The 15503-nt window shown below is 38.4% G+C and overlaps 1 long non-coding RNA gene across 1 annotated transcript in view; it reads left to right on the forward strand.

Annotated features, from left to right (window-relative positions):
• Positions 1-872: 872 nt before the first annotated feature.
• The window catches only part of LOC137131100 (uncharacterized), a 44554-nt gene continuing 29923 nt past the window's right edge, over positions 873-15503 (forward strand). Inside the window, exon 1 of the long non-coding RNA XR_010914943.1 lies at positions 873-1322. This is a non-coding gene — a long non-coding RNA (uncharacterized lncRNA). The remainder of the gene's footprint in view (positions 1323-15503) is intronic.

The raw sequence follows: 15503 nt of genomic DNA on the forward strand, positions 1-15503 counted from the left end.
GTGTTAAGAGGCAGTTCTCAGATTTAGGTCTGAGTCAGATGCAAATCTCAGGTGGAAGAGATGTTGGGATATCAACATGAGGTATGCACCATCGGAAAATATTAACACCTACAGTACTCCTACAAAATTGTTGTTGGCATGAAAATAAAGCGCATTATAGTCTGCTGAGGTTCCATGAAGTTCTAAACATGGCTTGAATTTTTTGATTTTTTTTAAGATGCATTTTTAAATAGATGCAAATTCTTCTGATTGTAACATTTCCCGCAAAGATCTGAAGAACTGGAGGAATTATCAATTGCCATTTTATAATGTGAGGTACAGTGGGCCGATTTCCCAGCTTTAGCTATAAAAGAATCATGTAATAATCTGGACTGCCTTTTTGTCACATGTGCATCAGATGTCATTCTTGAATTTAGCCATTATGGTTTAGTTCAGGGTCAGTAGCTTACTCTATTTCCTCTAACACGCCTTATTCCGATTATATACCAATCACAGGGAGCAGAACTAGGTTTAAAAAAAAACCCTGTAAGATAACTTAATTAAGTGTAAAAATCAATACAGATCAACTGTTTAATCAAGTCTATTCCCATTAGTGACCATTTAAGACAGTTAAGCCTGGGTTTAAACAGCTTTCAAGAGCTGTCACTGCTAAGAATGCAGCTTCACTTAACAGTACCAATTCAGTTAAATTATTTAAAAAAATAAATTATAGTTCAGTAAATCACTAAATGCAGCTAAATTCTTTTGGCTACATCTACTTAACTTGTGTTATTATATATAGAATTTCATAAATAAAATTGGAATGGGGGGGCTCTTATTTTCTCGGGTCACTATGCCGGAAGCGAGCTTCATTTTCAAAATAAACAAAGATGGCGCCTAAGACAAAATGCGCGGGAGCGCTGTGAGGTTTTTGTTAGCGTTAATATTGAAATCATGATATGACAGCATTTTGGTTTGTTAAAGAAAAACGGGCAATTTGATAAAACGTTCGTAGTGTTTCATCTAAAGTTAGAGAAACTGCAATGCTTGCGGACGTTTGGAATGTAGCCAAACACCCGGGAAAGTGACGTCTAATTTAATGCTAGTGTTAACAAGCTAATCTGGCTTCTATAGCTTGTTTTTTCTTAGCTAATTAACGCTGACGTCATTACTTTAACTGGAACTCCGAGTCAACATTGCGGACTAAACCTTCCCGCTGTGTTTACAACGCAGTAAAATCGCTGGATTATGGAGCCTGATGCTGAAAGAAACCTGTTGTGAAGCCAGAAGGGGAAGAACCAGCGGTGTTGGAGACCTAACTGAAGAGCCACGTGGTCAAAGAGGTATGTCCCCAAATAGTCCTCTTCGTTTTAGAGTCCAGAGTGTCAAACACTAAATTAATGTAATAAACTCAATGGAGGATATGAGCCCACAACTAGTTAGCTGAGGCTAACTAAGGCTGTTTTGTAGCACCTGTAACACCTGCTCTCCTGATGTTTAATGTTTGTTATTGTTGTTGCCAAAAAAACGTTTTAGACATGTGTTTGTTCATCTTCACGTGGAGGTTGTTACATAGTCCGCTTCATAAAATTAATATACTGCAAAATGGCAAGGTGAAACTATTATATACTGCTGGGTGGTTGCGATGTGGCCTGGAATGAAAAGTCATACTGTTGGTAAGATATCATGCTTTATTTGGTGTTTAAAATATATTTACAGTTATGAGTCCCAGTCTTAAATATGTTTTCCCCTTAGAATGATGAAGTAATAAGTCATGCATTTGCAAAGAAAGGAGTAGCCTTGCATCGAGGATGTGAAAGGCATAACACTCTCTATTTATAGCTTGTCAAATGTATCTTTTAGTTGGAAACATTATTTATGACTTAAAAAATACAATCGAATCAAAAATTAGTAAAAGTAACTACTTCTATGGAAAGTGAGTTGTGATAAAATTGGATATAAATGTGATGGTTCTCGTTGACAGTGTAAAACATCTTCAAAATAAGTTTGTGCATTCATCACTCACATTTGACAGTTTGTGGTTTATGTTTATGATCATGTGATGTTTTGTTGCACCTGCAGATCAGGAAATAATGCAGGCAGTACAGTGACCTTTTCATTTAGTTTTGATGTGGTTTTTGTGAATAGCAGTGTACGTGACCCTGTTTGTACTATGCCCCAGTGAAGAATTTCAGCCACCTGCTAGTCATTGTCTGTGAAGTCTCACAGTTAATCGTAGGTTTTGTTCCCTTTGCATTCAATAGATGTAAGGTCCTGACCTTTACCATGTGAGTCCTTTTAAGCAGTGTTTTAAAATGACATTCTTCAGAAATTTCTCCTGTGAGGTAAAAATAATACAAAACACACTTTCAATCTATATTTCGGACGTCACTCATGTCTTAACCCCTGTTTAGTGACATTTCAGTCATGTGCTGAGTCCTTGTTTTATTCCCCCTAGTTTCTTTAGAATAGTGAATTAAAGTGACAGGTCTAGTGTCTGTTATCTTGTCATCCACGTTGCCCTGAGATGCATTTGACAGGCTCTCTGACTCGTAGTCACACAGGTTTTATGGCATTTCAAGCCTCTCGTTGAAATGATTTATGTGGTTGGCACAGATGTTGCTCAGATCCTGATTTTTCATTCAATTACTGAATCTATCTTGCTGTTTTAATTATGGCTATGAAAAGTCCCATATCCCTCCTCTTCAGCTGCACTCTTCAGCCCATATTAAGGTCCTGAGATAATGTAGCCATCCTCCCTGCTGTCAGATATTCTTTCCCCGTACCTTTTCATCTTTTTGAATACAGGAGATTGTATTGTAGTTCAACAAAGCCAATGAGAAATGATCTCGGTGTCAGACATTAAGGATCAAAGTGTGATGGCATACTGTCTTTTATAGAGAGGTCACATACCGCTGAGTCGAATTTATAAACTCTTGTTGTCGATTTCTTAAAATAAGTTAAATTATGACTCTAATTGACCTAAGTCAGAAATCATGCGTGATATTCTCCTAGTTAGCAGAGCAATTAAGCTAGAAGACTTTTATTTTATATGTCGAGAAGCCTTCAGGATCATACACACATACAGGAAATTTTATTTGTTGGAGAAAATGATCAGATCCCAAATTATTGGATGTGGTAAAAGTATGTTAACCTGTTCCTCTGGAAACTGGTGAGACCCCCCATTTCAGCAATAAGTTCAACTAAATGTAGCTCTCTAGCCCTGCACATTAGCCTGGAGGGATTTTGTGTGAACACCTTCAACTCAGGGATGATAGTAAGTCTTGCTGCATGATCTACTTTCTGTTGATCTTTAGTTCATAGATAGACAGTTATTCATTTTAACCAATTTCAGGCTTGTGAGCATCTACAACTTACCTTATAAGTGCTTCATAAATCTTCTTTGTTAATGCTGTGAGACAAATTTGTCAAGATCAGACTTTGATAGTGAACACCCAGATTTCTTTTCTTTAAATAAGGCAGCTAGAAGGTCCCCAGTTCAAATCCACCTGCCGGCCGTGGCCTTTCTTTGTGGAGTTCTTATATTCTCTTTTTTAAATGTATTGATACGGAAATAGAGGAAAAAGATGTAATTCATTCACAAACTTCTGAATACCAGTGTATCCGAATCTCATTTGTAGTGTAGAAGTTTCAGAATTTTTGTCCAGCAAAAACTTCATAAAGTGCAAAAATATTTCTGTCACTCATTTTGTTTTCAATTAAGGGTTTCAATTTCCTCAAACAAGGGCTAACTTGTTTATGGGCAAATCCAATTCATTCCATTCCAAAGTTTGTAACACTGCACCCTGTTCATCATTATCACTTTGACTCCATTGAAATGATATTCAAACATCCATAGAGCATTACTCTTGACAGTCAGATACCAGCTTGTGTGGCATAACAAGTTGACACATCTTAAGTTGATAAGATAGATAACAAGATGCACATCCTCAGTTCTCGGAAGTGCACACCAGCAACCGTAGTGGTGCTGCACTCATCTGAAGCTCTCTCCTCAGTCCTTAGAGGATCAGCTTGGCGAAACACTCTACCTGCTTTTTTTTTTTTTTCTCTGAGGTTTTGTTTTTCCCACTTAAGTGGCTGAGCTCTTCTCCACGGTTTCAGCAGACCTCATGCATTTTTATTGCCATCTGGAGAATACCAACAGGTCTTAACAAGGGGGCTTTCACTGTACAAACTGCGTACCATTGAGACAGAGTCAACTCAGCTCATTTGACTGGCGGTGACCTTGTGTTTGTTTGCATGTAAGGTACGTGTGTGTGTGTGTGTGTGCATGTGCACATGTATTTTCGTTGAAGGGAAATGCACAGTAAAAGGAGACAATACATTTTGTTTATGTTTGCATAACACACGAGCACACATTTTCCTCTGCCTCCTCCCTCCTCTCTCTTCTCCATCTCAAGAGCACCAGAGTTTGATGGGCCATCCCAGACGCCAGTTGACGTTTCGTCCCCAGTCCGACTGGATGCCACATAAAAAAATCACTCTGGCGAGAAGCCGGGAGGAATACCTAGCTCCTCCCACCCCCAGTGTGTGCCTCTCAGTGGGGAGTGCAAGGTGAGCAGAACTTGAGCTTGTCATGGCTGCATGCCTCTGACAAACATAAGTAGATGCTAATGGCAAAATCGTGACAGAGCAGAGTCCCACCACCATATGGCTAATTGCCACAACAATATCCTCTGTGTTATTAATCACGGTTTCATAGTGTGCCATGATAATTGGAATAATTAGGAGGGAAACAGGCACTGGGATGCCTCTGCAACATCTTTTGCTTGGAGAAGATACAAACCCTGCAAAAAATATGCCACTTTTCTCATTTTCCCGCCATGTTTGTTGTTCCTTTTGGCCAGCAGAATTCTGATTGACCTTCTTGTACTTTCTTTTGCCCCATGCTGTCTCTGTTCACCCCTTCCTTAACTCTCATTCCCTTAGCTTGCTTTATCACACTAATCGCTCTCTAGGTCCCCATTTCCCCATCTTGTTTACAATTTTTGCAGTGAAAAATGGAGTTGATAATTAATGAATACAGTGACTTGCCTGTCATGGAGACCTTGGCTATGAGTAGTTCTGGGGGCATGGTGGGGGCATTGCAGGTAGCTGAATGAGGCCACATACCCCACTGAGTCTGAACAATGCGTGTTTGGGATTAACTCTTGATGGGCTTGGCTATTGCTTTCGTAGCAGTTTTACACAGTTGTAGTAGCTTTATGAACCAGTTTTCTATAGAGGCAGAGTTGTTATAGAAGTACATGCTTAACTTGTAAACATGTAAACCATGGTAAGTACATTTATTCAGCTGGACCTGAAATAAAAACAAGTGCAACTGTAAAAAAAATCCATGCACTTGCATTGTATTGTACCTTCAAATTCAGTGTACAAGACCTTATTGTATACAATATACAAGACCTTCAAATTCAGTGAGTAAGTTTCAAGCACTCCTTCATTAAAAAGCTACACTGTTCCCTGTTTAAGCAGGAGCAACTTTAACATTTATTCATTTTATAACTTTATTGATTCTGACAGCGATGCAATTGATATCTGTAGCATTAGACAGCTTTTCCAGTCATCTGTGCTCCTTCTGGCCAACCTGTTCAAGACAGATGCAACTTTTCTGTGCAAGTCCTACCAAAAATATCTTTGCTTGAGCTGCATGACCCCCATGTGGAAAAAATAACAAGCTGGCTGAGGGGATACAGGAATGATGATCATCGTTGTGATAAGAAGGGGTAATTACACTTTAGACAGGCAAAATGAGTAAATGTGGCAGAAGTATGGAGTTGCATGCAGTGTTGCAGTGGTCATGACAGTGATCAGAAATTACATTTCGACCACCATCCTGTTAAATAGAAAAGCAATGCACAGACACTTGAGGCTGTATATCCTATAGTAGACTACTTAAGTATTGTGAAACCTGTAAGCTGGACTTTCTCTGGATGCATCGTGCTTCATGGAAGCTAATTGTAATTTTTTTAGACATAGGGTTGTGATTTAGTAGGAATTTAATCCAGTCTGTACCTTGTATCGAAATCCTCATTAGTTAGTGACAACGTTTTATTTTAAACATTAAAATTGATGATCTGACTATAAATTCAAAAAGCTGCTACCTCAAAGTTGCATATACACTGACCCATTCCTTTCAAAATCACTAAGGGCGAAAACTTATTTTTTAGATGGCAGAGATTTCAGTAAATTTATTCAAAATCAAAAACCGGAATCTGTCACTCACTTATAGTAGTGTTTAGACATTTTGGTTTTGCACTCCATTTGTGTTTAGGTCCATCCCATTTGCTTTAAATTACCTGGAAATGCTTCAAGGAGTTTATCGGCAAACAACAAAACAAATTTTGCACTGTCCAAATCTAACTTGCAGTGAATTGTGCGCCGTTAAGGATTCACACCTAATTTGTCAGGCAATTTCTGCCTCATCTTTCTACAGTTTTGCCTCCTTTTTAAATTCTTTTCTCTCTTTGTCTTTCGTCATTAAGTCAATGGGAAAAAGGTTGATTATGGTTTTAAATGTCTAGATATTTGTTCATAAATTCATTTCAGTATGTGTTTTTTTTTTTACACATAAATTTGTTTTTAATCAACGTGAGGGTTTATTTTTCCTTGGATGAATTCCACCTGGCTCTTCTGACTCACAACCAGCTAAGTCCATTTCATGACTAGTTTTCCCACTAGCAGACCATTTAGTCAGAGTAATGTTTTCCACTGTGGAAAAGTACTTGTGCAGTAAAGCTGAACTTCACGTATTCCCCTTATAATATGGTTGGATTTTGATTATGTGCTTTACAATACTTCTAATTACTAATACTAATTCTTTATTTTGAATGCTGTTGAGCAGAGTCTTAAAGTGTTTTTGTTAAGTTGGAATAGAGTTGCAGAATCATTTGCTGTATATTATCATTTCACTGTTTTCTCTAATCACTCAGAGGGTCTCTATAATGACTAGACTCTCTATTTAAGCAATTAGCCTCTCTAGGGCACCCTGTTAACACCATTCGCACCTCCCTCAGTATCACTTATCAACACTTGAGATGATAACAGCCAAAGACCAAGCTATTTTTTCACTCCCCACTTCCCACTCATTGAGTTTTCTTTTTCACAACTCTCTCTCATTCTTCATCATTCTATTACTTTACCATACACAGATATAAGTAGCCCAGATTAGAGATGGCCAGTACATTAACTTTTAAGGGAGGTGTAGGATACCATTTATATTGATATGATTTGATGCATTCTGAGAGCTCCTAACATGGAGTGATTCCTCCTCATTTTGAAATCAAACTCTACCCGAAGTCAGACTGAAATTAAAACTAACCCGTGTATATTGTGTATTGCTATTCAGCTTAAAAATACAGAGATCCAAATTTTTGTTGCGTGAACCTGGCCTACACGCAAAACTTCAAGCACGTGTCCACACGTCAATAGGCTCAGGAGGAAGTTAAATTCTGACAAGAAAATAATTTTATCAGCGGAGTTCAACCTCTGGATAAGTCCCTACACGTGTTAATGGCAGCTTTTGTGGTAAATACGAATCATGGCTGCAAATACAGAAACTCATCCCAACTGTACACAGCTTATAGACAAAACAGATGAAACGAGTATTTTTTTTTTTTTGCATAAGCACAGACAAGACAAAACCTTTAACAGATAAGATAATTACAGTAAATATTAGAGGGCAGGAATCAAAAACCAGAAAGTGAGTTTGGATACCCTTGTTGGCAAAATGCCAAAAGTTGATTTGTTAAACTTGATGTGATTTAGTCTGTCATTAGCAGATGTCAGTGTATATTCTCAATCAGCTCGCAGCTTGTTGATTAAACCCATTTCTGACTGCACTTACAGTACTTGTTTAGGTGGAGTTTGGCCACGTATAACACACTCATCAGATGTACATTGCTTTCGTGACAATAGCAGTGGTTAAACCATGATGCACTTTTGCTAGTTTTTCACATTTAAAACCTAACTGGGAGTCAGTGGTGTTGAGTAAAACATAACCATAAATGGTTACGATTGTACGGACTCTCTAGAGGTCTGCCGAAAAATCCACTTGACCACTGGGCAATGCACCTGCTGAGTCTGAGGCTGCAAGTGAAGTCTGAACATTTGACTTAAGCCTTCGGACTTCCACCCTTAGTATGAGCTTTTGGTAATAGGCATAGATTAATTTAAATAAACATTTAAAAAAACAAATCTCTTGCCTCTCTCTGGACTTCAGTATGGTTCTTTAGTTCTACCCACTCAGGGGAAACTGATCCATTCTAATTATTTAGGCTTTGTCAGCATCTGTGAGACAGCAATGTTTATAGCCTCCCAGCAATGCTGACCTGCCACAGAGACATCAAATACTTATAGTTGTCTTAATGATGTGTATTATATGTGCTGAATAAGCAGAAGAAAATATGGCTTCTCTATAGACTCAGGAGGAGGGGCCCTGTATGCTCTTCTACCCCCCACATTGTCATTTCAGACAGTTATGGACCCAGAAATTGCAGAAAGCAGCTGCTCCTATGACCATAAAGCCCAGAGTCGAGCCCTTAATTGTTTCTGAGGGAGCGAGGGAATTATCTCCACCCAGGCCCACCCTGGGGACCAGGAGATGAGGAAAGAAGAGGAGGGGCAGGAGGGTATATGTGGTTGGACAAAATAACAGGATGGATGGCAAGGTGTGGGCAGATTTTGGCATAGCCACATGAGGGAGTGGGCGGCAGGTTGAGAAGTCTCCCTCATTCACAGCTCCTCTGAATGCCAAAGACTTGAGACTGAAACTGGGTCATGACTGAAATCATTGTGCTGTGTATGGATTTTGCATGTAGGCAGGTTTATATTTTCAGTTTTATATTTTAATTTTATTCAGCATATTGTTGTTTGCATTAGCTTTGTTAGATTAAAATAGTTCCATTTACTCGACATGGCAAATTAGTTTTTTGATTGGCAGACAAGTTGAATGAGGCCTCAGATATGCTTTCTTTAAGTATGGGTTTGCACACTCAAAATGGTGACCTCGTGTGGCCTACGTTGCTATAGAGCGTTGGTTTACACATCGTCAGATTAGCTAAAAGAAATCTGAACCCCTCCTTTTAAACCAACTGAAAAAACCCTCACAATGATCTGACAATATCTATGCAGCTTCTCTTGTTTCCCTATAGTAAGAACATAGTTTAAGGAGAAGGGTGTCATTGTTGTACTGATTGCCCAGTGAGGTAAATTTGTAATTGATTTGATGAAGAGAGTTTTAGTATTTTTCTTAATCTGTAAATGTGTATTGTATTGTATTTATTTCATTTGTTCTCTGGTTCCTCTTGCAAAAGAGATCTTGGCCTTTGTGTAAATACTGTTATCCACAGGGAGCTGTAATCGTATCTGGCAATTAATCTCTCTGAGCACCTGCAATTTCTTTTTTTCCCCTTTTTTCTTTTTTTTTTTGGACTAGGTCTGTAATTAATTTTTTTTTAATTATTAATGTAAAAAAGAGGGAAAAATGCTGATTACAACTTGCATAGAATGGACCATATTGACATGGCTGTTGTGTACACTCATCTGCATAAAATCCGAAAGTATTTCATCTTCCACAATAAAAAAATAAGACAGCAATTAAAACAATTAAAATTATTGTTATCTAAACTAGTATCAAAAATCTGTTTGTTCCACAGATAAACACAAAACTTTATGACTCTTAAGACTTACACTCTTAATTCTACCACTATCAAAAAAAACCTGGACTTAGTAGTAGTAGTAAAACGGTTACTAGTACAATTACCACTGCTAAAACTGCAGCTACCAAAGCTAATATTGCTGCTCCAACTGCTTAAAGTCCTTTGCATCAAATGCCTTTTCAAGATACTGTCTGAGCGTTTTCTCTCTCTCTCTCTCTCTCTCTCTCTCTCATTCTCTCGCTCTCTCTCTTTCATCTGTAGAGGTGATCTCTAGGTTGCTCCCCATATTAGTTTGCTTTCCACTTAATGAGGTGGCAGAGCATGAAGGTCCAAGCACTCCTAAATGCTGCGTTCATTAAACCAATGGTGCTTAATGATGACGGCAAAGGCACCCGTGACCCGCCAGCTCCTACTGAGGGCGACCATTAGCGTTAGAGCAAGCCATCTGGGGGGGGGAGTATGCACACAGGGAGGGAGCTGTCAACTGTCAACAACACTGTCACAAGGACACTTAGCCCCTTGTAAATGGCCGCAGCAGAGTCAGTGAAAGACACTAAACATAAATAGATTTTTACAAGGATACAATATGGGGCCATTCAGTCAAGTGTATATAGCCACAGGGATTAAATTGGAAAAATCTTTACTTGGTCTATAAGGTGTTCTTGTCCTGACCTCAGCATAGCTGCTGGTGTTGCACTGTAAACCAATATTAGAAAGATATCGCAATGGACTTTATTTAAAATCAGTACTGAACCACGTTATATCAGGACTGGTACTTTTGGAATGACATCGTTTTAAGTCTCATCAAAGTAGGACAGCAGTGTGTACGAGTGCTGTTTTCATTGCCTGTCTGCAGGCTTAGTGGGCATCACTGTCATCTGCACACTCTCTGCAGGCAGGTAGCTCTCATGGTGAATGAGAGGCATCACTGCAAGCAGAAAAGCTCTTCCTGATCACAAGCCACTTGTAGACGAAGCATATGCACCAAGCAAAATGCAGCATGTTTTTGCAAATGGAGCTGACAGTCAGGGTGGTCACCACAAAGCCCTTATGTAAAATATGTTCTAAACCAGCACAAACCAACGAGACAACGCGTCCATCTTGGCAAAAACCACCTCGCCAACAGACATGCCAACTTTAATGAGCAACAGGTTGGCGAATGTAATATCTAATGCACCATTCCCATCCCATAAACACAAGTCAAACCAGTGCCATTCATTATGTGTCAAGCAAAACTTTTTCCAACTTCAGAGTTTGGTAAGGACAAGGATAAGATCTAATTTGACTTAGACTTCGTAGCAAACCTGGAGATGGGGGCATTGTCTCTATATGCAAAAGTTCACATGAGTGATGCTAATTTTACAAAATGTTGCTGAAAATCAGGGTAGATCAACAGTAAAAGTTATAAATTATACATTTATTCACAATACCTATTGTTAATGGAAATCAAAGCTCATATTCTGCATTTTTGTCAATAATAATTTCTACTATTACTGCAACATGTGCATAGTTATAGCCTCTGTTTTAAGTTGTATTATTCAGTGATATATTGTTACAAATATAAAGTTTACTATCAAAGAACTCCCATATGGTGAGATCCGATTACTGCAGCCCATGCCAAGCGTTAATAGGCTTTAAAAAAGAAACCTACTGTACATGCAAGAAGTGTATCTGTATTCAGATCTTTAGCCAGGTTTTAGTATCAAAATCATTTTTATATTGTGACAACACTAATAGATTTAAAAGGTTTAGGTTTGAGATTTTAATAGCAATAGTTTCACTTAGGGTTGTGCCATTGTCTACGATAGTAAAGTCTCTGAGTCTTACTGCTGCCTGACCTTTTTTTTTAGTGTGTGTATTAATGCCCTTTTCAGTCTTCATTTAAAAGACCAATAACTTAGAAGATGTACTTGCTTTTAACTATCCTACAATCCTGGGGCAATGTCGAATAATCTCGGCAGCAGTGATTTAGTTGGAATTGAATTACTGGTTACAGAAAAGATTAGTTGGTTACCCATTGGTACCTGACAAGATGTGGAACGTTGTATAAAATGTCAGAAAGAGACATCCAGTTGCTAGTTGTAAAAAAGGCAAGTTAGAGTGATCTCCTTATAATGTTTTGTCTGATTAATGCTTTGTAAATAAAACCACAAATATGAGAGAAATCTCGATATTTCAGAACCTTGAAGCAGCCAATTGGTAAAATTTCTGCTTAATGACAATATTATAGCTGGTTATGAGTTTTCCGCTCATAGGTCATAGACCATTTTATCAATTTCAAGTTTAAATTATGAATTCCAGTCAAACCAAAAATTAATTTTTTCATGTATTAGTTTAAGCAATATTGGTGTGCTTGTGTTAGTGAAGTGTTTGCTGCAAGGGACATTTAAGTCACGCGCTTCATGTGCCACGTGCCAACAGAGTAGGATCCAATTCAATTCAACTTTATTGATATATTAATATGGAAATGACACAGAAAATAGTTTAATCGTTTTGGTGTTACCTGTGTTTCAACCATATGCGGCCATATTTATAAATGAGGATTTTGTGAAATTACAAGTCATGGGCCTCGGAGTGACGAAAATGCCAAACATTTGACGGTTATTGCTTCATGAAAATCCTTCCAGGAAAGTTTTACCGTCAAAAGTATTAAGGCTTAGTGTTTATATTTATTTTTCTGTGAAAGTGTTTAACATAATAAGCCACATATTCTCAGTTTATGCTTCTTTACATTCAGGATTGATTATTGCTGCATTTACCCCCTTTTTTAACTTCGCCAGACAGACGTTTAATGCTGAAGTACTCCATCAAATGTACTTTATGAGGTATTTAACAAAAGCCTTCTGGAAAAGAGAAGTCCACTCTTAAGTTTAATGCTCTTTTCTGTCTGTTCCTTTAAATAGTGTGTGGCCACTTCATGGCCAAAATCAAGCATGCACACACACACACACACAAACACACACACAACTGAGTGTTTGTGCTTATTTGTGTGCGCACACACAGACTGCCTATGATTTCCATGCAACCCTCGGAGGACACACTAATGTATCCAAATATATTTACAACAGATGTTGCATTTTATTTTTCATGATAAAAACCCATTTCAGAAAATTTACTTCATAATGGGCTAAGCAAGTTTTTCTTCTCTTTCTTTTTTGTCTTCTCTTGAGGTCTCTACTATGTACAGTGAGAGAAGTGCACCACCTAATGGTAGCATATGCCAAACTTTTTACTGAGTATGGAGTATGCATTTACAATGAATTTGTGTTTTCATAATATGCCTACTATATGATTGATTTAATAAAAGACTATCTCCTCACTCAAATTTCACAACATGACTCTTTACTTGCACACTTTTGAAATAACTCTACAGTGCATTCTGTTGATTGACAGCTTAGTTCAAATAGAGAACATGGAACCGAATTGTCACCACAATACAGAAAAACACAGTAAACATTAAGGCTGCAGTTAATGATTGAACTGTGGAAAAATATCACTCACTTCTAAAAGCATATATTGCAGTAGTGGAATGTTAACAATGTGTTAATACTGTAAACAACAATTTGAAAACCGTTAATATTCCTTTTAAAATCTATAACTAGCCTAATTTAATGTTAAATAATATTAAATTAAGTTTAAATGATATGTTCATTCATTACATGAAGTAATTAATATATTTTTTATTTTAAAGTTTTTACGAGAAATATTTAATGTATCAGTCAAATGAAACTAAAAGCACTCTTACCCAAATATTAACTGTGCTAATTCATAGTTTGTTTATTCAAGAGGGACGGCGGGGGGAGGGTTAGAGTAGAAGATGGAAAACTACAGGGAAAAGAAATGGATAACTGTGGAGGACAAATGGTGAAAAAATATGAGGGGGCTTGAGCAGGAGAAGAGGAGGAGATGAGGAGGATTAGGTGAGGAAGAGGCCAAGCGGGGCTCTCCGCCTCAGCCAGCCGGATGGGAAGAAAAAGTGAGGAGTGAAAAAGCAAGAGGAGGAGGGGAGGGCGTAGCAAAAGAGCTGGAGAGACTGTGAGTGTGTATGAGGGCTAAGTGAGGCCTTTATAAATGAAAGCAGATGCCTGGCATTATGAACTTGTCGGGTCGCAGATGGGGATGGCGGTGATGGAGCACTTGACTCCCCGGATGGTTATCACTCACTCTCCTCCTCTTGCCTCTCAACTGCCTTCTCCAGTGCTTGGTGGGTGAGAGGGAGGAAGAGGGAGAAACAGAATGGGATGTAAAGAAAAAGAGACAGAGAGGACATCAATAGTGCAAGAAATAAGAGGACAAGAAGGTGGACTGTTCTCTAAGTGATTAGTAGACCCATTTCAATAAAGACCATGAATACAGTATGAAGAGAAAAGCTTCAAGTCTTTCTCTGCCTTCTTCTTTTTCCTCTTTTGATTGATCTCAGCGTCGGTGTGCAGTGATAGATTGGATTGCCTGCGGAACATCATCCCGCTAACTAGTCGCTCTGAGAAGGGTGTTTGTCACTGCCATTGATCTTCTTGTAAATGAAATGTTCCATTTCCAGTGCATTTTATTGTTAAATGCAGTTCATTAGCTACTCTGAGATTTATGGCCGTGTCTCCTGTCTCGAGCTGAAAAAAGAGAGAGAAGGGCTTGAACGAGACAAGGGGGGAGAGAGGATGAGAGAGAGTTGAATGGGAGTAGGGCACAGACAAGTGTTGACGGTAAAGAGCTGCTGCAGACTTGATAGATAAGACCCAAGTTTGCCAAGAGATGAGAGATAATGACGGTGAAGAGGAACTGACACACTGAGCTTCCTGACATACTGTAGTTGTTTTCACATATTATATATTCAGTTTTGACTGGAAGGTATAAAAGATGCATTTTGAAATGAAGTTAATTAGTTATGTGGTGGTTTTACTATTGGTTTCAGTATTAGGAATGTACATATGATTACTGTAATATGTAAAATATATTGGGGGCGATATTGCTTCATATATAGCACACTTACCTGTGTTTACGTGTAATTTTCTAAAGAGACCGACAAATTATGCACATTGAGGAAAATTGTAGTCTCCAACCTCTCCAATCTCAACAGTATATTAACTTTTTAAAGTGTAAAGAAATCTATCCATATGCTCCTTAGTACATCCAGGATGCAATTCTGCACTTTGGGCTGTTAGATAATAGTAGGAGCCTTTTTGGAGATGAATGGCCCCACATATGTGATCAGTAGCCTGCTGCTTCAGATCCCCGGACCGGCAGTCAAAATCAGAGTAGGGGAAGTAATGAGCAACTCTGTTGTGATCTCCCTCAGTAATTATCGGGTGCGTGCCCTTGATCAAGGCCAGCGGCCAAGAATGTAGTTGTACTGGGCAGCTCTCAGGTGTAAAACAAGGTACCTCAAAAACAAGAGAGAAAAACACGCCGGCATCGTAGCAGTTACCTCTTTGGTTCCTTTTTGGGAACCGCTTTACTCTGATGTGATTGCTATATCACTTTCAGGACTAACAGTTTGGCCATGATTGTAAAAGTTATAAATTATATTGCTCAGAGCCCAAACATGACTACAAATTGCCATTGAGCCACCTGTGACTACAGAACATTAACCTTGCGTCAATTAAGCCTTTAAATAGCAAACACTGTTTCATCAACTTTCATTTTGTGCCACAAAATGAAAGGAAAAGTTAGAGATTTTGTGGAATACACCTGAAGGTACTGGAAAATAAATCTTGTTACTGTTAGATAGAAGCAGACAACCCGTTTCTCCTGTTTGTAGGCTTTTTGCTAGCTGTGGACTTATCATATTGATTTTCTCATCCAACTCTAGCAAAAGGTGAATAAGTGGCAAACTGTTACTTTTAGCTCTGA

This window comes from Channa argus, chromosome 7, assembly GCF_033026475.1.
Source record: "Channa argus isolate prfri chromosome 7, Channa argus male v1.0, whole genome shotgun sequence".
In the NCBI taxonomy this organism is placed as follows: domain Eukaryota; kingdom Metazoa; phylum Chordata; class Actinopteri; order Anabantiformes; family Channidae; genus Channa; species Channa argus.